Here is a 25,830-nt window from a genome sequence, read left to right as displayed (position 1 = left end):
ATAACATATGTACTATAACTTGGTTTGTAATACAATTTCAGGTCATCATTTGAGCTCTGCACAACATTGCTTGATTGATATTTTACATGCATGGCCTACACTGTTAGTTCAAACCATGCAGTTACACAGAGGGAAACAGGGCCTCTGGCAAGATGCGCTGGATGTGATGAATATGTAAATGAAGTCACATCTGCCTTTATGTTATGATACTGTGATTCTGACTTTGACTGCTGTCCTTGCAAAACTAAACTCCCCAAACTAAGCTTGAGTATCTCCTCACTTTTCTGATGATTTTAATCTGCCACAACAGTGGTTAAAAGTCTATCTAAATAGTAGACAACAATTTGTTCAAATGGGTGAACACAAAGCCACACTGAGACGCATTACCTGTGGTGTACACCAGGGGTCAGTGTTGGGACCAAAGTTGTTTTTACTGTACATACACAATATATGTCATATTTTGAAAAAAATAAAATTAGTTCTCTTTGCAGATGACACTACCATCTGTTGTTCTGGGACAGATATGCAGCAGTTGATGGCTGAGGTTACCTCAGAAGTGAATAGGGTAAAAAGGTAAATTGTCATTGAATCTAGAAAAAACAAAAATCATTTTATTTGAAAATATGAAAATTGACTCTCATGTCCAAATCATTATTAATAATGAAATTATAGAGCAAGTACATAAACATAATTTTATGGGAGTTGTATTCGACCAAAAACTAAGTTGGAAACCACAAATAACCATTATGTGTCATGAGGCGGTAGCACCGCCTCATTTCCCCTTGTTCCCTCTTGTCTCCTTTTCCCTTTTTTCCTTCTGTTTGTTGTCCTTGAATAATTATCCGCAGGTGCGTGAGGCAATGGCACGCCCTCCAGCAACCACTTCCCTGACTATAAAAGCCCCAATATTCCTGAATCACATCGCGAGTTCGTCAGTCTGCCTACCTGGTAGTTATTCACCTTGGCAAACTTTCTCTCACAAGAGAATATTTATTTACCGCGGGTTATTTTTTTCTCAGGTCGCATACTCAGCCTTGCTGCCTGTGCCTCATCTTTCCGTACAGAGAGACGCCACGCTCCTTCCGTCCGATATCCTCTCTTTCCCGGACAGAGCTGCACCCCTACCCAACGTTCCTGAGGATAGCGTTAGGAGGGTTTCAGAACTTTTCTTGGCCCTGCACACCCTGCTGGAGGAGTGTAGAGACAAGCAACTCCCTATCCACGAGGCCGAGTGGAGATGCCTTGCGGCACTCCAACTCCCCTTGCCGGTGTCCCAGCCCTCTACACCACCGACTTCCTACTCCTCCCCACTGGCGTTACACACCTCACCGCCGACTCTCCAGGTCTCCATAGTTAGTTCCTCGGGGTTTCCAGCTGCCTAAACCAACACTGGTCCTAAGACACCTGCAGAGGCGCGTGCCATCTGGCAGGAGCTCAAGGCTCAATCTTGGTCTCCATGGGACCTCGCTCCTGTTACTGTGAGCGCCACGCCCGAAGCATGACGACAACATAGGAGTCGGTCCACTCCACCGCCTGCCAGCTCGCCAGAGCCATCGACCTGTCTGCCAGATTCACTCTCTCAGCCTGAGCCCCTCTTCTTGCGACGTAAACACCGTCAGAAAAGGCCGGCCACGTCTCTGGCCCAGTGCTACTTTCTTGCCGGAATCCCCAATGCTGCAGCAGCCAGAGGCCCCAGTGCCGCCTACTCCGCCATTGTCTTCAGCGCCGCCGCCACAGCCAGAGTCTCCAGAGCTGACCCCGCTGAGGTTCCACCCAGGAGCCCTGAACCTCAGTGTGACGACGACAGCATCCACGCTGAGGTCTCGCCCAAGACTCCAGAACTTCAGTGCGCCGGCGACAGCGTCCCCGCTGAAATTCCAGCCCTGCTTCCAGACCCTCCGTTTGCAGACAACAGCATCCCCTCTGAGATTCCCTTCCAGCTGCCTAAATGCTTGGCTAGCCACTCACCTGAGCTCCCAGCTAGCTCTTCACCTCAGTCTCCGGCAAGCCACTGACCTGAGCTTCAGGCAAGCCTCTCATCTCAGTTTCTGGCCAGCCACTCACCTGATCTCACAGCTAGCTGCTTGCCTCAGCCTCTAGCAAGCCTCTCACCTGGGCTTCATGCAAGCCGTAGATCTCAGTCTCCATCCAGCCTCTCACCTGAGCTTCAGGCAAGGCCTTCGTCTAAGTCTCCAGCCAGCCATTCACCTCAGTCTCCGGCAGGCCTCTCACCTGCGTTTCCAGCTAACTCTTTGCCTCAGTCTTCGGCAAGCCTCTCACCTGAGCTTCAGGCAAGCCCCTCGTCTCAGTTTCTAGCCTGCCTTTCATCTCAGTCTCCGGCCAGCCTCTCACCGAGGTCACATCTAGCTCTTTGCCTCAGTCTACGGCTACCCTCTCACCTGAGCATCAGGCCAGCCCTTCACCTCAGTCTCCGGCTAGTCCCTCACCTGAGCCTTCGGCCAGCCTTTTGCCTGGTTTCCTGTCCGGCTATTCACCTCTTTCCCCAGCTGGTCTCCCGCCTTGGACCTCAGCTCTTCCCAAGCGACCTCGAATCCCTATTCACCCAAGGGGCTGTCATCCGGAACCTCCCTGGATTCTGGTTTGCCTGAGGGGTTTGGCCTCCTGGGCAGCCCCAGGTCCCAACTCACCAGAGGGTTCGACTTCCAGAGCAACCCGGGACTCACAGCGGTTGGAAGGGCCTTCCATATGGGTCACCCCAGGTCCTGGGGCGTTATCGGGCCAGAACCTCCTGTGGGGGTGTGTGGGAGACGCCACTCACCTCCGTCCGAGCTCCTCTCCCTCCTGGACAGAGACGCCACTCCCCTCAGTCCCAACTCCTCTCCTTCCCGGACCGAGATGCCACTCAGCTCAGTCCGAGCTCCACTTCCTCAACGGACCGAGATGCCACTCGCCTCAGTCCGAGTTCCACTCCTTCCCTGGACCGAGACGCCACCCGCCTCAGTCCGAGCTCCACTCCTTCGACGGACCAGGACGCCACTCGTCCATCCCACTCTAATTGTCTAATAAATCTGTCTTACTTCTGTATCTGCGTGTGGGTCCTCCTCTCTCAAACACACATGACAGCACATTGTAATACTTTCATATCAAAATTTGCAAAGAGCATTGCAATAATGGGTAAAATAAGGCACATATTAGACTGTAAAACACTATATATTGTATACTGCCCACTTATATTACCATACCTCAGTTAGTGTTGAGGTCTGGGGTAATACATATAGAACAAACCTAAGCACTGTATTTACAGTACAGAAAAAAGCAGTGAGGATTGTACACAAAGCAGGGTTTAGGGACCACACAAGCGCAATGTTTTTAAAGTCACAAACAATAAAAATTAAAGATTTAGTCAAACTTAAAACTCTGTGAGTAATGTATAAAGCAAGGCATAATTTACTTCCAAGCAAAATTCAAAAAATGTTTAGTGAGAGGGATGGGAGATACAATTTACAAGGAAAAATGAATCTGAAAAAAACAGTGTGCTCGTACCAAAACACGTTTATCACTCGGTGTGGGGTAGATCTGTGGAATAATCTAGACGAGGAACTAAAGGGTAGCACTTCACTGGAGCACTTTAAAAGGATGTATAAACAAAAGCCATTAACTCAGTATGCATATGAGGAAGGATTACTATATGTCAAAGCATGAGTGCATGCATGTGTATGTATATATGTATGTATGTATATGTGTACTTATGTGTATATGTATGTATGTATGCATAAGTATATGTACATGTATGAATTGGTAAACATATATGAAAGAATAGAATGGTTTTGAAAATGTAAGGTAAATATGCTATATTAGTTAAATGTAAAGGTCAACAGTTGTTATGGCTGAAGAAAGGAATAGGGGCTAGGTGCTTATATGTCATATTATATTATATTATATTATATTATATTATATTATATTATATTATATTATATTATATTATATTATATTATATTATATTATATTATATATTGTGATATATAAAATTGCGTATTGACTATGCTGAATTGCTCAAATAAACAAATTTCATCATCGTCATCATCATCATCACTCTGATTAACAAAACGTTAATATGAAAAATAGTTGAAAGTATTAAACTGTATTTTCTCTATATATTTTATAGATAAGCACTGATTGACATCCCTCTGATATTCCTCCTAAAGGTAAATACAGTGCTTTTCACTGGTACTTCATCAGTTGTCATTCATATGCAACCAGAGATGCTGTGACACTATCAGATACTGTATATTCATCACTGTATATATATATAATAATTTACTCTGCTATGTTAAGACATGACCTTTTAGCCTTCCACAATAATACTGAATATGAATAAATTTGAATAAAATATTTCTGGGTCATTCTAATGTGCTTAGCTGCTGTGGCACATGATCAAAGACAGATGATCTCTGTTTCTGGTTTCTAAATGTGATCATTACCATTAGCTGCACATATGGAGCCTGAAGGTGAAATGGAAATTTATAGAAAGATAAAAATTAAAATTTTCTTGTGCACAGTAGAAGGTGAAAAAAAAGTAAAGGTTTAATTTTAAGGTTTGGGTGAACTGAGAATAAATATGTTGAGTATTTTTTCTGAAAAAGATTTTTATCACTTTCAGCTTTGGTAAATTAATTTATACTTCTTGAGGCACAGTTTATATATATAAAAGTATGTGACATAATGGAATAATGCCAGTATAGTAGTATTGTGAAGTGCTTTATTACTTTAGGCTCTCGTGCACTGAGGGCTTTGTGAGTAACTTCATCTTTGGTACAAATATGGATGCTTCTACCTCCTAGTCTTTCTCCCCTTGAACAGTTTCCGGGGATCTATTGTTGGCCTGCTTGTTGCACTTAATCAAGTTTGATGTGTGTGCATTAACCATCACATCCTGAGTACAAAGAGGTGAAACAGGACTGAGTTTTATGAGTACCAGTAAAGCCATCTACATTTTTCTTCCTGCTGCCGTGTGTTCGTTCTGGTAGCAGTTTGGGTTAATGTGTCTGTCCTGATTGGTCAATCATGCAATGAGGGGTTACATGGCATCACCCAAATCTCCATTCATACACCACATAATGTCATCTAATGTTTTGTAAAATCTCTCGAAAGTCTCTCGAAATGTTGTTTGTCATCTGAGACCTCAATATGCTGTGTAATATTAGGATCTAAGCTTTTGTATTGGTTTGATTTTTAAAAAAATTTTGTGTAACATCAATAGTTCTGCTTTTAGTATTACAGGCTAGACTGGGTTTGATTCATAAGAGATCAAGATGCTTTTCCATACACTTGTAAAGCACTTCATTCCAAGTGGCTTATCGACTGCACTGCTGGGTGATGTTTTTTCAGCTTCCCTGAGTTAGCACTGACCTGAAAAAGATGAGGATTTTACATTTTGTGCTCCACATACCTGGAACAAATTGGAGCATACGCTGAAGCCAGATGCTGTGAGTGCAGTGGGACAATTCAGGAATGTGATGGACACCTGATTAGCGCTGAACATGGAGGTTTCAATTCATTTCACACTACAATGTTTAGTTTGTGCCTTTTTCATTATAGGGTATAAATTTGTTAACTTGCTTCTAAGTAATATCTATATATGAAATGCAGAAATGTGTTTTGTTGCAGAACATCACTTCAGCCTATACTGGCTTAAACTAGAGCTGTGCACCTCACGACTCTGATTTTTTGAGTCGCAGGACTGTATCATGACGAGAGCAGGCATCACTGGAGGCTTGGGCTCGGCTGCCTGATCTGCTCGCGAGTCGCAATTCCTGACAGACAAACTGCCGTCTGTGGCCGCCCACAGCAGACCAGAGCAATAGGAAGAACAAGACCCAGTAGGAGGGAGTGTCTGTCTCTGCCTGACTCTGTGTGTGTGTGTTTGTGTGTGTGTCTGTGTCTGCATGTATATAGCCCAGCTCTGACTGAGCAACTTAACACAGGCAGAGATTTGAGGGGACCCCCCAGTGAGACCTGAACTTTCAGCCCTCATGGCTGTGGCCCAGAGGCTGTCAGGGGCTACTCTTAAGTCTGTCTGCTCTGTGATTGTATGATCAGAGCTGGAGAGAGTTGTATAATATCCCTCTCAGGTGAAAGTATGCTCTTGTATTAATGACATTTTACTTGGAGTGTGAAAGTACTGGATCAAACTACAACATTTCATGTATTTAGACTTAGCAGTAACAACAGAGCATGAAGTTGTTTTTTACAAGAAATAATCAGATAAGAGTGATGGAAGAAGTATCCATGTTATTTACATTAATAAAAGTAGAAGTATTCATAGGCTAAGTCAGAAGGTTTGGAAACATATGGTTTAATTTTTACCAACACGTTCTATTTTATGAGCTTATGTAAAAATCTGAAAAATGTTGAACTGGAAATATCTAGTATTATTAGCTGTCACTAGTACTATGTAATAGTAATGCAATAAAAAAATACTTCCCTCTGAAAAGTATAAGGCACCAAGAAATGGAAATACTCAAGTAGAAGTACAAATTGTGCTTGTACTTGTACTTATTAAGTTGGTTCCTTATTAAATTTACTTATGTTTTACCCTTGGCCAGCAAAAAACAGATTGCTGGAAGTTGTGTGAAGGTAAATCAGTCTGTTAAAGTGATGGTATTTCCTAGAAGTCACAAAGTTTGGTTCTTTAATCTAGTTGGATTTAGAGTTATTTCAAAATATTAAAGTACCTTCAGTCATCAGTGTGATCAGACTTTACTTTGAGTCAAACAAACTGGCCTGCAGGTTTTATGCTGTGATCTGGCTCATAGCGGATTAAAGACTCTGTGATCTCACAAAGCCACTGGCCAGGTCCGGCTTTATCCTAACACATATTCATATAAAAAAAAAAAAAAAAAAAAAAACACTTCTTAAATAAGAAGATTTAAAATGAAAAAAAACTTCAAAACTACATTTTAAGTCTTAAATAATTTCACAACATGAAACATGATAGTCGATTAAAAAAACTTTGAAGCTTTACAGAGTCAAACCCATGTTTCTTGATGAGGTGTTGAATTTGTAATACAATAAAAAATACCAAATGTGTGAGGAACATCTAATTAGATGATAAAATAACAAACCACTACTCAAAACCTAAAGTAACTCAGGATGTTCCACAATTATTGTTGAAATAAGACAATTTTATTCCAAAATTACGTCTTTTTATTGTTTGATTATTCTGCAATTTAAAATTTCCACAGTTGATGGCAGCAAGAGAAAAGCTCGTCCAGCTGATACAATATATTTACTGCATGTGTTCGTTGGTGTGTCTACTTGTTGCCAACACGGTGCAGATGTTCATCTTCCCACAGCGTCACATCCTATCTGTCATAAAAGAGCAAGTGACTGTGAGTTGAACATTTTTAGATATTAGTACACAATATATGGAGGCACTTTATGGTTTTAGATGTCTATGACTTATGGTACTGAATTATGGAGCCATACTAAGAAAATCCCTGATGTGATGCTGAGTGCCTGGATTTAATGATCAAGGTGAAACAAGATGCACGTCGGGCATGTAATGGCAGAGATGGTTCTGTAACGTCAGAATCTGATCAGCCTAATTCAGTATAGACCTGTATTTTTTATATTCATCTATATACGTGTCATCTTTATGTTGGCGTCAACTCTGTACAAACCATCAAAGAAAACCTGTCAAACGGAGCATGTGTAAACAATGCATGTACAATGGATGTGTGTGTTAAGCTCTGCAAACGATGGTGCCACTTCCTTTGATGATTCCTTAAAAATCTGGTGCGTGAGATGAAGCTGTGTATCAGAGTGACAGCAAAGAGCAGTAAAGGGCTACGCAGAGCTGTGCACTATACATCTAGAGAACTGAATTAGCTCTGAATCTTTTATGTTTAATTAATCTTAATGATTATTGCCTATTTCTGCTTTACTACTTGCTTTCAACATTGCACTTTATAGTTTCATAGCATTTATTGTGCAAGACTGCAGTGACCTTATGTGTCTGCTTGGGCACGACACATTACTAAACGTGGTCTGCGTGGCTGTGGTCTGGACCAGATTTCTTGTCTGACATCAAGAAACAGATGGGAGCCATCGTAATGACCAGGTGCAATGTTTCACATATTTATCTCCTGAACACGGGCTCTCTGAGGCTGTTGTACTGTAAGGGGATTTTTTAAATGAAATTTTTATTTAAATTGACATGCAACCTGGACTCACCTGTGTCTGCCCTGAGTGGCTAAATCATCAGGACCATTACAGCGCTGTGACTGCAAACCCACAAAATAAACACTGAGCTGACACCAGCACATTGAAAGTTATAGCACATTATATGTGATTGCACAAAAATCAAAGTACAAAGCCAGGCTAACGGTTTCCCTTGTGTTTAGCCTTTATGCTAAGCTAAGCTAAATAGCTGCATGTTGCCATATTTGATATTAGCTACTGTAAATTTCCTGGCCAAAATTCCACATTTACATTATCATGCGTTTCCAACTTAGATGAAATGATAGATTGCTGGTGATTGCAATGCAAAGTGATTATTTAAATTATAAGGTAGCAGAGTGATTCTGGGTGAGCTAATCAGCTTTTCCATGCAGCACTTTCACATCCAGCCTATGAAGGTCAGAAGGAAGCTATAGGTTAATGTTATTTTCTTTTCAAAGCCTGTGTTGACAGACTGAATAAGTTCCACATTCACACAGACTATATTCATCTATCTGAGGAGACAACTGCAGGCAATTATTAACCCAAACAGCATCTAACCACTAGATATTTATCATGTATTGTTTCTTCCCCACTTGTGTTGCTCTGAGAATTTGTTTATGTGGAACATCTTAATGATCAGTGTTACAGCTGTAAATGCACAATATGCCATTTAATCACGGTGCTGAGAACAAATCTCAGTTGACTAATTCCTCTTTGGCTGTTTGTGTTCAGCCTGATCATCTATTTGTTTGGATGATTGAAGACGACCATGATGTTTCTTTTGCGCCTTCACATTTTATTTTCATTAATTCCTCTCTGTTCTCTGCTTCTTTGTCTGTCTCACATTTATTTTTCCAGTGCATTTTGTTTCTCCCCCCTGTCACTTGTTATCTTCCCTTCTCACATTATTCCAGACATATTTGACAGCAAATGAGCACTAACACAGAATGCACAAAAATTTCTCTCATTATCTCAGACTTAACAAACATTCTTTGTTAAATAGAAAAAGTCATTTTCAAAACTACTGAGAAGCAGAGAATTAATGCTTCTGATTTTGTGTTTGGATTAAAAAACCAAAAAAGATTTTTGAAGCTACTGGATCTTTACCTTCATTTTTAGCAGGATACTGCGTTTTCTCTTTTAAACATGATATCAAAAGTGACACGAGGGAGGCAGGAAGGTGCACAGATTAAATAAAGTCGTTCATCTTGAACCTCAAGATTCATTATGAGTCTTAGAAATAGCATTTTAACAAAATAATTCGAGGCATCACGTGACCTAACTGGGAATTTTCTGGAGCTTTCAGTGGCATCAGGTGGTTCAGCTCTGAAAAACGATTCCAAATGGACCTTGTGCTGAGAATTCCTTGTCAAAAAAATATTGTTAATCTTGAAGTAGGAGCTACACTTAGTGAGTGTAAAATTTCTAACTCTATTACATTAACATTGATGCTTAACCTGCGTATTTATATAATATTAATATTTTTTAATTAAGCGGGGTTACGATTGATTCCTTCATACCACACTCGACACTCTTAAATAAAACCATGATGATTTATGTGCACACCAGGCTGAATGGAACAGAAACAATTGCTCCTGTTTTTGTCATCTGTTTTCCCTACAGAACATCTGTGCTGTACTGAAAACTGCTGCTTTTTGTTTTATTTGGTGATGTATAAGTTGCTGAGAAAGCGCTGTGCTAGAGATGAATCAAGCAAATCTTTTTCACTCTGTGGCTACAAAAATTATACTCTTGAAGGGTTAAATTTTATTACCAAATTAAACCATTACATTTTAAGAAAAATCATATATTACAGTATGTATAAATGGTTAGGGCACATAGAAAATTAAAACTGACATATTAAGATAAGATAAGATAAGATAAGAAAACCTTTCTTTGTCCCGTAGTGGGGAAATTGCGTTGTTGCAACAGTAAGTACAGTATACAGCAGAGTGCTAGAAGTAGCAAAGAAGTGAGATAAATAAGAAACTAAAATATTAAAAAATACTAAGTGGAATAAAACTATGAAGCTACAAAAACTATAAGTGTGTAGATATGTGTCTATGGGTATGTACAGTATATGGACATCGATGGATAAATAAATAAATACCAGGTAAAGTGACTACAGTATATTGCACTGATGGTGATTCACCTTATAATACAGTTATTGTACATGATTACAGGAGATGGATGACAAATGTACAATTAGTAGTGGTACAGTTAGTAGTATATTGAATTTGACAATGCAATATTTTACATTCTAACTGCAGCTATGGATGACATATTCTTTAAACTACAAACTAAATAACACATAAATCATGATTTAGAAATGGATTTTTCCTGTAACACTACCAGACCGACTTTTCTAATCAGATCTTTGTCAGAGCTTTCTCTCATCTTCAGACTCAGATGTTCACCCCTTTAACTCCCACAGCCTCCCACCACTTGCTTCCTTTCACACCTTTGCCTCTGATTTCTTGTCTTCTGCCTCCTCGGGCCCTGCCACTCCTCCACCTTTCACCACCATCCACTTCCAGATATTTCCTCCCCTCTCTCTTTCTCTCCTCTCTTTTCATCTCTCTCTCCTTTCAGCCTCTTAATGTCAAAGGCATTAAAGAGGTTTCCTGGAATGATAAATGTTTTATTAGGCATCACTCCCTCTTTTTTGAAGGGTAAATACAAAGAAGAAATGAAGGGAAAGTTCTTGTCTCTGTCTACCTCTTGACTTCATTTCCATATCTGTCAGTCTCTGCTCCCCTCTGCTGCGACCTCACATCTCTATTCATCCCTCCTCGCCTCTCCTCTTTCATCCAGTCTCTCCATTTCACTCCCTCGTCGTGCCGTACTGGAAACCATCAGCTATGTTCCTGTTTGATAATAGTCTGGTAATCTTCAGTGGAAAAAGATTCTGTCTCATGATGGATAAAACCATGGAGAAGACCTAATTTCTCTCTTTCCACTGCATTATACACTAATACCTTGCTGTTGTCCTCAATAGGTGGACAAGTAGCTTTGATCAAATCTTCAGGCATCTCAGACACATTTAAGAGTAGGTGGGGGTTGGTGGTTGCACCTAAAAAAGACCTAACTCCTCTGCTGCACTGTTGCTGAATCTTACATTCAGCCTGTGGGCTCATAGATGATTGTATTTCCTGTGCTGTAATAGCTGTCTGTCCTCTGGGACTGCGTGTGTGCTCCCTGTCTCTGGCACCCCTCGGCTGTGCTACTGATTGCTCCTCCTTTCTGAAAAAAAAAAAAAAAATAGGTCACATTATGTGGGTTGCAGCATGACACCTACTTCTACCTGTATTCAGGACAGCCGACTCATATCACTTGATAAAACCAGCTGCTGACTAATGCAGCGTTTGAGGACGACACTGTGAAAACAAAAACGCTTATGGCTCCAGGGATGGCAGCACTGCTCAGTCCAGACTGAAATATCTCACTGGCTGTTGGATGGAAAATTTTGTACAGACATTTAGCGATCACCATGTGGATCTCAAGTCAAGACACATGCATTTTTGGAGCACTTTTAAAAACAGCAGATGTTGACCTAATTGCTTTACAGAATAAAAAAACAGAATACAGTACACCAAATTAATTAAAAACAAAAGAAAATACTGTAACAGACAAGAAACTATTTTAATCCTTAAATTTCCATTTGAAGATACCCTCACTGGCAACACCATGTTGACGTTTGTGTTTAATAGCGAAACGTCTTAGCTTGTATACACACGTATAGAATTATGAAAAGTTTGTTGGTCCCTTAAATCATATATCACCAATTTTGCGAAACTAGTGGCCTTCTACATGTTATAATTAGTACATATTAGCCTGTAAAGCCAAAACAGGACTGTGTAAAAGTGATAAACATGGCATATTCTAGCTTCACCACGTTATTACCATGATTATGTTAACATTCTGGCATTTATGTCTTAACATCAAAGCACTGCCTATGTTCAAGTACAACCCCACAGCTATGGCATGTTGCATGGCTGCTAGTCTGGTTTTTCATTTCCTCAACTTTAACAGAAAGTGTTGCGCCTTTCACCCAGTGATCTGCTGGGTGCTGTGTACCAGGGAACAGATTAAAAGTTGACATGAAGCATCCAAATACAATTTGGACTCTCCACAAAGGCCTGTGCTGTGCTGTCCCTCTCAGTGTGCACTCACACATCCTCTATAGGTTCATCATGTTTGCCCCAAATACAATGATCTTGTAGTTCTTGGTTGTGCACTATTCAATCCTGGAAGGTTGACATATTTGCTGTCCAGCTTCATTTGTACCATAATTGCTATAGCCTTATCCATTAATACTTGTGCACAGAAAAAAACAAACCAAAAAAACAAAAAACTGGAGACCACACACTCAGAGCAGCTCAACAGTATGGACGCCATTCCCCCCATTTCCCCTTTCAGTTATCCCATTAGGGACATGTGATTGGTATGCTAGCTAGGCCAGGACTAATGATGCATAGAGCTGCAGCCTCTGGTTAGACGTCATGGACCAGTGGAAATCAGCCAGGTGCTTGTGTACGGCACTTCACACTGCACTAATCGGTCATCCCCCGAAACATTAAGCACGTCAAAGTGGGTAATGGATTGGCTCAATTAACATGGAGCTTTGATGGAGAACACACCTGTTTACACATCAAACTCCTACACATCTTTCATTTACCTCGTAGTTGTTTAGGAGACTCTCTTATCAAGGTGAATGCAATTTAATTTGAAAGCTGAGTCCTCCCTGCTGTCCACAGACAATTAGAGTTTAATGATAATTCTGAGTAACAGCACTGATTTACTCAAAGGAGCTTAAATAGTAAAAAAAAATAAGCTCAGGACCCTGTCATATTTTTAAAAACTCTCTCCCCAATCTCCTTCTCCTCGTTGATGTTATTGAGCTCATTGTGGATAGGGTGTCTGCGTGTGTGTGTGAGTGTGTGGCTGTTTTAGTGTGTTTGACCCAGGAGTTCAAGGACAATCTTGTATGTACTGCCTCTGGCTGCTCCTCTCTGTACCCAAGTGGTGTTTATTTAAGGGGCTCATCTACCCACACATACACACACACTCACACACACACACACACACACACACACACACACGTAACCTTGTGCTCCGAAATACATCACCTACAGTTCTACACAGATAGAAAATTCTGTCAGTTTCCATGTACTCCCAACACACACACACACACACACACACACACACCCTCACACACACACACACACACACAGTGCCCCGAAGCCCACAGTATGTCCTGCAACCCTGCCTCCCAACCTACTGGATTAATTACTGTCCTCCCTGACTGTGATCCCCAAGAGCGTCTGAGCCATGTTAGCTGGCCTCTGTCTGTAGCTGGTAGGCATGGAGATGGCAGCGCTCACCCATTCATCACTGTGACTTTGGGAAGGGAGGGACGAGCGATGGGGTGCGTAGGCAAGTAAGTAAGAGAGAGAGAGGGTAGAAGTGAAGGTGAGAGAAATGTGGAGGGAGAAGGGGAGCAAAAAACACCAGGTCCCTTCTGACCGAGGTCCTGATTAAAAATTAAAAGTGTTGCCGGTTCTGGGTGCAGATTGTAATGTATGGATTGCTGAGGTAATTCTCAGAGGAGAGGGAGGAAGAAGAAGGGGGAAGGTGGGAGTGGCTGTAGAGGAGCATGAAAGTATAGGATTACGAATGAAGCACAGTTTTACCTGGAGATAAATAACCGAACATCGACCAGCACTGCGTCTCTCCCCATGTCACCACATTCATTTTTTTTCTTCTGCTGGAGATGTCTTTTTCACAATAGATAGATGGAAGCTAGGGTGAGAGGGGGAGGAAGAGGAGGGATGCACAGAAGGTTAGAGGAGCTCTAAATTAATGAAGACAAAAACGAACGTAAAGACAGATAGAGGAGAGAAAGACAAACTGTGCAGCTTGGATGTATGTGCCTTCACATCAGTGTGTATCAGCCTTTGATCAAACCCAGGAACTTGTCAGGCTGTTTGTGAGTGTTTGTGAGCCCTATTTGTGCCTCTGTGTGTCTCATTTGTGTTCTGGTGACTGAGGCGTACACTGTGCAAAACTGGCATCAACCCTAACAAGTATGCGTGTGTGATCGGGGGGCAAACAAGGGAGTCCTGTTCTGCTCATGGGATGAGAGAGATACGAGAGAGCAGGCAGCGAAGAAGAGAAGGGGGAAGGTGGGGAGTGAGGTGTGTCTCAGCCGTTCAGGCAGCGTAGGCGTTTGTCTTTCATCTCCTCTCTCACACAAACAACAAAGAGGCTCAGAGAGGTTTTGATTCCTCCTGTATCATGTACAATACCCTTTCTTAAATCTCACCTATTTATAGCAGTGCAGGTTGAGAAGTGCCGTACCCATATTATTTAATTAGGTGCTTGTTTACCAATAAACTCGGCACAGTAATACGGCTCAGAAACTGAAATGTATGAGAACACAATACAACTGTATCATAGTGATCTGACAGGAGAGGAAGAAGAAGGAGCAGAAGGTGGCTTACAGCAAGTCAGGACGTTTGTATTTCCAGCTGTGGGAAAGGGGGAAGAGACAATTACTGGAGTTCCTCTTCTGTGTGACCCTCCCATATTAGAAAGAAAAACTAAGTCAGACAGACAAGAACAATCAGAGGGTGCTTGGTGCAAAGCAGCACAATACAGTGGAAGGAAGTGCTGGATGCTTATTTGCATAATGCTTGATAACAGTCATGTCAGCAGCAAGTGTAGCAGTGGTGATGTAACCCCTGATCAAGACTCAAAGCGTCGTGAGGGCAGTTTCTAATGTGGCAATCATAGCTCAGTTTAATTGAACTTCCTTTTATTGGCAGTGAAATTATTTCCTTTCGTTTTACTCCTGTTTGGCTATACTAATCTTTCTGTTGTTTTACCTCTATAGCTGACAGAGCCTTGCAATCACTGTGACTACACATGTACTACACCACACAGAAGACAGACGTAACTGCACTTAGAAATATGTGCAGTAAGAGCACGAGATGTTATCTGGCCTGGATTGATCTAAATAGATGATTTCATCAGACGTGCGAGGTGGATGAACGACGCCTCTGTATTCTCACCGTAAAGCTCACATGGTTTCTCATTTTGTTAAATCTGTACTTGAACGGTACCATAAAAACAACAACCTGTAGCTTTCGAGGGCGTTACACGTACTGTGACTGTTTCTTGACAAACAACACCTAGTTCACCGGCCCTTGTGCCAGTTGCCAGGAGATGTCACAGTTGTTATTTTTCTGCTGGATGTGGCTTCTCCATCCGGTCACTGGTGACGGAAAACGTGTTACTGTAAAAGAGTACAGAAGTGTTTGCCTCAGTAATCCTGTTTTCTGCTGTTACAATTTCCAGATTTTAGTTGTCTGAAACCAGGGTATTTGTGTTTAGATGTGAAACACGTTACAGGATACAGTAAAAATCAGATTACAACCAGGGGGATGGCGCGAATGTAGACACTCAACATACAATCCCCACAACAAAATGCCAGCTGAGTAAAGCAAGCAGTTATGGCTGTCTTACTATCATTTAGCCATTGCTTCACCAGCTACAGGATAACACATATGTCTTCAATATGTCACCAGAAGCCTAGCACTGGCAGTTTTATAGGTACACATGGACAAATTGTGCAGTGATTTCTTCCTAAATGCTTGTTCTATTTCGAGATCAAAATTCCCCCTCCTTCATTTTGGTCAAGAGATTCATAGTTTCTCTTTTGTGTTTCATGACCTGACATAATCCCAAAACCTCAGGACATCTGGTGTTCTTGTAGTAGGAGACACCAGGGGTGTTGAGAAAATCATTTCATGGGTATGGTGCCATATTTTACTGTGGTGTAGTAAAACGGTAATGGAAAATAAAAACTGTGTTGTGTCATGTCCAAGATTCCACTAGCAACTTGAGCCAGTTTTGTGGCAATAACAGCAGAGTATCCTCTTTAGGTTTTTGGAGGGTCTTCATTCAGCTGTCTGTCAGTAATGTTGATTTTTTTTTTTTTGCTTCATATAAATCTGACCACAATTTCATATCAAGTTTGGAAAGCTTTTCTTCCTACTGAATCCTGCAGGTGAAGAAGCCAGGTAACTCTTGTCCGTTAACAGTACTGACACCTTCCTGAGATTCCATCTGCTGCACAGGTTGCTTATCTAGTCCAATGACACTGACGCACTGCTAAGTCTAGACTGACCATGTAGCTTATGGTTTTGCAGGATATGAGTGTCTCATATCCTGCAAAACACATTTTAGTCTCATGTTGTCTTGTCAGTGAAGAGAAAGCAAACATTGGTCATAGATTCTATTATCAGATATTAGTTTTAGCTCATCAGCATCTAGTCCTAGTCATTGAAAAAAGGTCATTAACAAACATTTTTCATCATTATCTTCATTAAACACTGCTTCCCTCCAAACTGGTGGTGTGTGTCCTCTGCATAACTAAAAAAAAACAACTATAATATACTATAGCTGTAATATACCAACATTAGCTGTGCAGAAAGTTGCATATATATTCGATGGTGTAGCCTTGACTGAAAATCAGTTGAAGCAGCCCAACAAAAGGTACCTTACCTGATCACTATTGTGGAGGAAACTTACAGGCACACACTTATCGTGTTAATACACTGCAAACTTTTGTTAGGCCAGGTACTCATGTTGCACAGAATAACATAATGAAAAAGTCAAAGCCAGTATGAGAACATGAGAGAAAGCTGTGGTGCTTGAAACATGTTGACAGACTGTTACCAGTGCTTCTGTTTCCACAATTTGCTGCAGCAGCTAAATACAAGTCTGACTCCTTGTTTCTGAGTTGCCTGTGTGGGCTGAAGAGCACTTGTTACATGTTAAGCTGTAACTGTAAAAATATTACAGCCTGACATATTTCCAGCAGATAAAGCTTAATATTATCTCGTCATTTTGATGTAGAGTTTCCTCCTGAGTTATTAGCACTTTGGAATACATTATCACTTCAAAACATAATTTTTTATGCATATAAGGGCTAGTGGCCTCTGTTCCAGGGATACAGTGAGACCTGCAATGCCCCAGAGAAACAGTTTAGTTGAGTTTTCCATTTGGAGTTTGGCACATTGAACTTTGGTTTAAACAGTATTCTTGTCACTGTTTTGAAATGTAGATGAAGTCTGGCAATAATGAGTAAAAGATGCACAAATACAGCAGGTGGAAAGTGAAAACAGAGAACGTACAGTAACGCTGAATATGATCAAGGAAGACAAGCTGCTGGTGGGCTGTCAGCTACAACAGAAGAGGTTTATGTTTGCAGCTGTGCTGCCAAAGCGTGTTGCAATAAAGATGATGTTACGCTGCTGAGTGTGAGCGCACTGGTGGAGCAGGAAGGTCCTGGGTTCTAACGCACCAGCTGACTGGGCCTTTTCAGTGTGGAGTTTGTGGGTGTCCTCACACAGTCATTTGTTTAATTGTTAGTTGATGACTAGTGGGTGTAAACGCAAGCAAGAATGGCTGCCTGTCTATATTTGTCAGCGCTCTGCTCGCTTGACTGGCTACCTGTCCAGCATGTACCTGGCCTCTAGCCCGGAGTAAGCTGGGATCGGCATCTGCCCACCCACTCCCCTCAAGGATAAGCGGATATAGCTAATGGATGGGTAGACTTCATGTTCATTTAATTCACCTCCATTAAGAGGAGTATGTGACGAATGATTTTATAAATTTTAAATGAACCTTGCAAAATGCTGCCTTAGCTGATTCTTCTTCTTTGTTTCTCCCTGGCATCCTCTGAGGTGGGATCAGTGATTCTTCCAGTTTACACTTAAAACAGTAGTACACTTATGCATTCTCTGTCATCCTCTGAAGTCTGGCTTTGTGAGCTGTCTTCTTCTTTCCACTTGCTGTTCGACTTGTTGCCATTTCCCAGCATTTTTTTTTTTTTTTTTTGTTTCTGAGGCAGCCGCGTCCTTCTTTTCTTTCACACACTCCAAAGCTCTCTGCGTGGTATCTTTACTCTGATAACTTTCCCAGTTTTAGTAAGTGTTTCTCTGTCAGTCTGTTAAACACTGTTGTCAAATCAGCATAAATCAATCTCCATTCCCTTTTTTTTAGTAGGCCCTGGCTATTCTAATTATCCTCTGCTGATCTTTTTCCTCCCTGACCTCCACGCCCTCCGGCTGCGCTCATTTCCCTCCTCTGTGACAGCTATACCGATAACCCTTGACCTAAGGTTTACAGCCTGTTGCTCATACCAGTTTTTCTTGTAATTTAAGACCTGTTAAAATTACTTTCGTTCTAGCAAAAAAAAAACAAAAAAAACAAAACATTACAGTCTTTTTTCTACCACCACTTTTTCTAACTGTTGTTGGTAAAAAGCTGCACATTACTATGTTCTACATCAAAGTCTGTTGCCATTTCTCCCCGAAGCCATTCTTTCTCTCACAAAGTCCAGACTAAAGTTGAAACATCCCTTCTAAAACTGGTTTGTTAATGTTGAATCCAGTTTTCTAAGTAGACAGTCTCTGGGCCTTTAAGCTCGACACACGCCGGTTCAGTGTTTTGAGTTGTGTTTGAAACGGGGCTGTCATAAGGAGAAATGGCAAACACTGAAACCCTTACTCTGCACTCTGAAGCTCTGTAATGAAACTGTCATTGATGTCCTTCAACCCTCAGGGGCTCCGCCATTCAATTACAATCCCAATCACACACACCCACAGTCCATTTGATCTCATGACAAAAGACCAGAATAAGTCTTGCACTATATAATAGTGAAATGCAGTATATCAGTGTATCTCATAAACACATTACGTAAGAGGCAAATCCCATTAAAGCCAATATAACTCACGATTAATTATTAATACAGCAAGGATCTGGTCTCTTGAACTAGCCATTCAGGGAGGGACTTTGACCCAGGGGCCACCTTATCCTCTGGTCCCTTGGGCGTGAGCGTCTGTTAGAGTTGACTTTTATTGGAAAGTCAATCAAGACAACTAGTAAGAGACACAGTTTTCTTACAGAGATGAAACGACCACAAACAAAAGAATAAAAAACTGTAAAGAAATGCAAAATGACTATGAAGAGGCTCAGCATGACTACAGAGAGCTACACAACCACAGAGACACAAAATGCTGCACAACACTTTGCTCCTTTGCATGAAGGGTGGGGGAGCCTTTACATGTCTGCCCTCAGGGATCTATTGTCTTATAATCAATCTAATTTTTTATTAAATTCAGCTTGTAGTAATTAAAAATTGTTCTCATCACAATTTTTACTCTTAGTTTTTTGGCATACACACTCATGCTCACAAACATGAAGGGGTTAGAGTATAACATAATGAGTCTAATGTAGCTTGTTATTATTAACCTCTATAAGGTCACACTGAGTAAAGCAATACAGTGGAGCAGCAGCGCTCTTTCCCGCAGGTCAGACATAGGTGCTAAAAATCTGACATTAGAGTGTCGACAATATTTGTTTAATCCACTGAAAGTCCTTTGTCTTGTAGCAATTGCAGTTTCACATTCACAATTAAGGCAGCAGCCGTCCAGACATCATTCCTCGCTGTTTCACCCCATTTCTTGCATGCCTTGTGTCTCTCTCCATCTCACACTGTGCACCCATCTGCTTCAAGAACTTCAAAAACACTCTGTATCCCCTTGCTGCTTTGCTTTTATAAGTTTGCCACAGTTCAGTTCATTGCTCTTTTATGTTTCAAAAGCCCAACTTCAAAAAGGAAAGAATATGATCTTTCGTTACTATTTAAACACTTTATGAAATGGCAATGCAAATATTTCTTCTGCAACATTTATTTCTGTTTGAGCTGTGCAGAATTAAGGTAATGCATGGGCTTGATGCATTGCAAGCATGAAAGACAGACTGAGGGTGAATGAGGAGGAGTGAACTCGTCCCAAACCACAGCACCTATTTGAGATGCATATTGGATTAATAGAGCTTGGATGCTTGATTTAGAGTGGGAGTACTCAGGCTGTGTTAGTTGTGCACTTTCTCATCTCTGCTCCACTCTGGGTGGATCCATGTCCTCAAATCACAGCCCTGGAGAGCAACAAAAGCCATGGGTGTGTTTGTGTGTGTGCATGTGTGGTAGTCTATGTTTGTGTGCCCTGTCTCTCTGTCTCGGTCTGTGTGCTGGAAATGAATCCATTATTGGAATAGCTGTTCACTCAAGTATCACTTTTCTGAGTGGTAGGATTCTCCAGAGTCCAAAGATGTGTCTACTATATGTGTATTTTGTTTGCCCAGCCAGTGTTTGATCGGGGTGTCAGGTCTCTCTCACTCGTGGCTCGGTTTTGGCGAGAGGTGTGCGATGTGTCTCACAGTTTTGGCACTGCTTGGCTCCAGCTGCCTTTGAATGCAGTTTCAAAGCCTGCCCCGCTGAATGTTTTTCTCCACACATTCTGTCACTATTCACTAACCCCCCCCTTCCACTGTCCCCGACAGCTCTTCTCCTTGTTTTTTGAGTTCACTTTTGCCCTTGTGTCCTTACCACTTCACCATGTCCTCTATTCTGCTGTGCACCGTGTCCTCTGTTCTGCTGTGCACCGTGTCCTCTGTTCTGCTGTGCACCGTGTCCTCTGTTCTGCTGTGCACCGTGTCCTCTGTTCTGCTGTGCACCGTGTCCTCTGTTCTGCTGTGCACCGTGTCCTCTGTTCTGCTGTGCACCGTGTCCTCTGTTCTGCTGTACACCGTGTCCTCTGTTCTGCTGTGCACCGTGTCCTCTGTTCTGCTGTGCACCATGTCCTCTGTTCTGCTGTGCACCATGTCCTCTGTTCTGCTGTACACCATGTCCTCTGACAGTGCCTGTTTGCTGGCCTGAGATAGAGCACAACTCAACTTTGACCTCGAGCACCAGAGATCAGTGGAATCAATGGTGAAAGACAGAAATGTGGAGGCAGAGGAAGGAGCCTGACAAATTATGTGTCATTCAGAAACAGCAGTACTGGTTTGTGTGTGTCCAATGTGTCCTGGTTTTTATGTATATATAAGAAGATGGAGCAATTTTGGATGTGGATTTGTTTATATTGTTTATATATTTGGACATTCAACATATGATTTATGGTGATGAATTTCATAAAACCCACTGAATTTACTTGGAGGCAAAGTCAAATTAAACATACTGGAGCTTTCTTAAATAATAGTAACACACAAAATGTCTATTATCAATAAAAGGGGAGTATGAGTTGGCAGTATTTGATATAAATAACACTGTAGTCAGCAAGCTAACAGATTTGATTTCACTTGTTGTCAATAAATTACATGGTGTGAAAAGACCATAACCAATGATGCATTAAGCTCTCAATACTCAATTCTGAACTCCGGAGGATGCAAATCTTTAAAATTGGTCACAAATGTATAGTATTTTTTTTCAAATAAGGCTCAGTGATTTCAGAAACAGCCGAGTGCTGTAGCTTTTAGTAAACATTACTTAAACCAACGAAATGAGGCATTTGTTGGGAACTATTTTCTGCCATGAACTAATACACATTTGTTGCTACAGTTTGAATTTATAGAGGTATAAAGGCTCAATGTCTGCCCATTTACTGTGTATACTGGTATGAAATGTGCAGCCACTATGCTTCTATCTATATGCTTCTATCTATATGCTTCTATCTATCTCTTCACTATTGATTTGAATATGGGGAGACTACTGGTATTAAGGACCAAATTTTCATTGTTTCTTATTATGTCTAGCTGTGGGGCTGCATTTTTCAGAAGCTCATGTGGTGGCAGGGAAATGAATGAAAAGGAAAATCTGCTGGTGTGTATGTAGCACTAGTCCTTACACCTGACTCACACCTTACCCTCCTACTATGGTTTGCCAAATGTTCGCCCACGCTGTGACCACCTGGCTACTACTGGGAGCTGTGTGAATGCATTGGGTATGTTTTGTGCATGTGTGTTTGTGTGTGTGACAAGGTGCTCTGTAACAGATGGAGTAACCCAATACATGTCTCATTTCTGCCCCGCTGTCCACTGGCCCTCGCAGTCGGCTGGTGATGCTATCTGGGCCTTACCAGCATTCTGTCTGCTTTGTTCCTGGAATCAACCCACCCCGCCCTGTCCTGCTTCACCTCCACCGTCCCATAAGCCCTGTGCACCTGGACTCAGACGCACACTAAATAACATTTTTTGCGATTTGCAGGTACTTTCATATAACATCCTCAAAAATCCCAAACTGTATTCTTATCCCTTGTTACAACATAAGTGACCCCGTAGAGTCCCACCTGGTGCAAAGCGTTCCCATGCCAATCCTCTCTCTGTGTCCAGGACAGGTACTGTTTTGTCACTGGGACCAGGTGGCAGCGGCTCCTCCATCCGTCTCTATGGCAGCTAGAGGTGACACTCCATCACCTGAATGGATTAGTCTCATTGGCTGACTAATTTATTGATGTTTTCCTCTTCTGGGGATAATGGGTGTATGGGCTACTGATTGATGAGGCACATGTACAGTCTGCGTTTAGTCAGTCAGTCTAGTTTGTGGAGTTGACTTATGTAACACCCAGACTGATGGCCTCATGAACATCAAATATGTTCATTTGACAGGTAATTTATAGATTATAAGAAAAACCTGTTTTATGTCAGAACTGGAGTCACTCAGAGCTTTTAGATGTCAGAATTAAATGACCTTTTTGTAACACGGATTTATTAGATTTATTTCACTCTTTTGATAACCTGAAATCTGCAGCTCCTGATCGCTGTTTAATTGCAGCTTTTGATTAATGACATGATATGAAGAGAAAGTAGATAATATGATCGAGCATTTACAAAATAACACTGCAGACTTACGGCACCCTGAGTGGCAACGTGACAGAGTACCTGTTCAAGACTGCACTTGCTTTAGCGGATCCGATATCCATATTTTAATACCCGAGAGGCCCCATATTCCTGGTGTAAACATTATCTGGCTGGTGAAATATGTGGGCAGTGGGAAAACGAGAGACGTTTTCCTCTGCAATGTTCTGTTGATCTGTCTGTAAAAGGCTTTCAGTCTCAGAGGACAAACAGTTTTCCAGCAGCCAGGCTTCTGCCTCCATCTGTGGCACTGACAAAATAAATTCTGCTGCTAATTTTAAATGTGACCCAATATGCTTCTGTGGGCTCTTCTCTGGTAATGTGTGCTCTTGACCTCCTACAGTTTTATCCAGAATGTCACAGGGCCCTGACGTACAGCCCATCTCCCCTCCATTAGGGGATACCTGATCCCGCACAGGCTTTCACTGATGAAAGAGAGTGAGCAGCATGCACAGGAAATGGGCTCACAATGGTTCTTACCATGACCCCTGGTACTTAGACCCATTGAAATGCATTTATGAAGAGCCCTCTAGTCTTTCTCTTTACCATTACAAAGTGACTCATCTTTTTGTGGTGTAAGAGATACTACAGGTAGCAGCTGAATTACAGGGTTTGATGTGAGAGGATTTCATAGAAACCAAGAAAAGGAGTAAAATATAACTCTGCAGTGATTGTGCATTTCCTTGCTGTGCTCAGTTTTCAAACAGGAACCAAATAAAAGAGGCTTCTACTTGTGTATTAACCAGGAAAAGAACACTTTTTATTTTTGTGTGCATCTGTGTGTGTGTTTTGCTGTGACTGTATGTGTGTGTGGGCATGTCTTCCCTCCTCCCAGTCTGTCTTGTTGTCTGGATTGGCAATCTGCACATCTGTCTGTTCGTTGATCACAGGGGGAAGTTCTTCACAGACGCAGCAGGGTAGCCATAGCCTGAAAATCTAAACAGATGTGTGCTGCTCCCAAGCATCCTCTCACGCTCACCCAAACATCCTCAAATGTTTTTCTTAACCTTTATTCTTCGTAAGACTGGTTTGCAGAGCATGCATGCTGTTTCCCACCACATTTCATATTCAGCCCAATCAGCAAACGTACCTACCAAGACATTAGCTGTAGCTAGCAGCGTTACCACCAACAATGTGTGTGTGGAGTGTGTACACTGCTTGTGTTGCTTTCATGTCATGATTTTGGCTGCTTTCAGAGTTTACCAGAAAATATGTTTGTGTTCTTTTTCTTACCTTTTTGTCTTACACCTGTAAACCTTAGAGACATAAACAAAATCATTTTAAATTTTTCACTCAGGTTTAAATATTTTCAATTCAGTCATTTTCTTTTTTTTTTTTAATTTCTTTTTTTTTGCCTTTATTATTTAGCACACTGGAGATATGACAGGAAACATAGGAGGGAGAGTAAGGGAAGACAGGCGGCACAAAGGACACCTGGTCAGGGAGTCGGACCAGCGTTCATGGCTGGGCACGCTATCCACCACACCATGCATAGCCCCCCCTCCCCCAACCCAGTCCTTTTCAATCGGTTCATGTCCACATCTGCTGACATTATCTACTAATAATATACCTAAAAAGACTTGCTGCTTTTTATAGCTTTTTCAGACAGGATTTAAAAGCATCAACTGGCTGGGAATTGATTGTTTACATTTTAAATATTATTCTGCAATTGCTATAAAACACGTTTTCCACCAATATACCAGCTACTTGCCCTTGTCTGTTCTGAATGAACCTACCTGCTGTTTTATTCTCCCCTCCCACCTGTGCACTGTGTGTTCTGCTCTGAGCGGCAAACTAACACACAGATGTGCAAAGCAAATTTCAATTTCAAGGTCAATTTTTTTTTCTTTATAAATTCCAATTTTAATTTGAGTAATAAAAGTAAGTTGGCTAATTCTTCTATCAGAGGTTCTGAAGCTGAAATGAGCTGGTTGTATGAGCAAGCCAGTAATGTTAATTTCCTTTACTATGATCATATTCCCAATATTCATAGACCTCCTATATGGTCTGAAATTGCACACTGAGAAACACAATATAACGGTATCTCCTACATAGGAGAGACAGAGGTGTCACATTATTTCTCAATGCTGTCCAAAGAGACAGAGCTCTACCAATAGTGGTTAGCTCCATTTGACCTCAGAGAAGCATGAAGAGAAAGAAATTAAACCATCCAAGCAGGAAGAATAAAATAACAAAGAATAAATGGCAAGCTGTTGTAGCGCAAAAACTAATAACTTCCTCTAATGTCACCTAAACCAGTGGCCCCTTCTTCACAAAGCAGTTGTGGTTATCACCCTCAACAAAGTGATGTAGTTGACTAGCTGCGGTATAAATGGGATTTCAGCATCTCTCGCTATTCTCCTGTCCAAAGCCTCATTTCACCGACTCTCTGCTCCCCTGCTAAGTTCAGTAATGGAGCTTTAAATCCCCTCTGTTGTTGGACCCTCGCTCATTTTGCTACTGGGTTGATGATAGAGCTCTGGCTTCTTGTGCCACCCTGTTGATAAGACTTCACTTTGTGCTTTAAAACGCCACTGATTATTTTCCCTCCCCTCATCGGCCACGCACCCCTCCCTCCTGCATATGCTCTGTGTGCCTTTTTTCCTTAAAGACATCCTCATGGCCATGCCTCTCTCAGCAGACTAATATATTGAGATTGACACTCTTCTGCGAGCTTTTATCTAGTCTGCTCTTTTGTAGTATTGAAAGGTCAAACCCCACATCTTGCTTTTCATCTGTTGCAGTTGCTTTGCTCCCTTTATACTTCAGTACCTCTATTACTGATGTGTTGTGTATAAGTATGTGTGTTTTTTCTGTGCATGTCTGAGACATCCTGTTAGAGAAAACGGATGGATGTGTGTTTGCAAGGAATTACAGTGG

General features: G+C 41.6%; 1 protein-coding gene across 1 annotated transcript in view; it reads left to right on the top strand.

The window, feature by feature from the left end:
- The window catches only part of gpc3 (glypican 3), a 95,096-nt gene that overhangs the window by 27,738 nt on the left and 41,528 nt on the right, over positions 1–25,830 (top strand). The gene's annotated exons all lie outside the window — the stretch shown is intronic.

The sequence above is a fragment of the Mastacembelus armatus genome, chromosome 10, assembly GCF_900324485.2.
Source record: "Mastacembelus armatus chromosome 10, fMasArm1.2, whole genome shotgun sequence".
Taxonomy (NCBI): Eukaryota; Metazoa; Chordata; class Actinopteri; order Synbranchiformes; family Mastacembelidae; genus Mastacembelus; species Mastacembelus armatus.
This window is presented reverse-complemented; position numbering and strand designations above follow the sequence as displayed.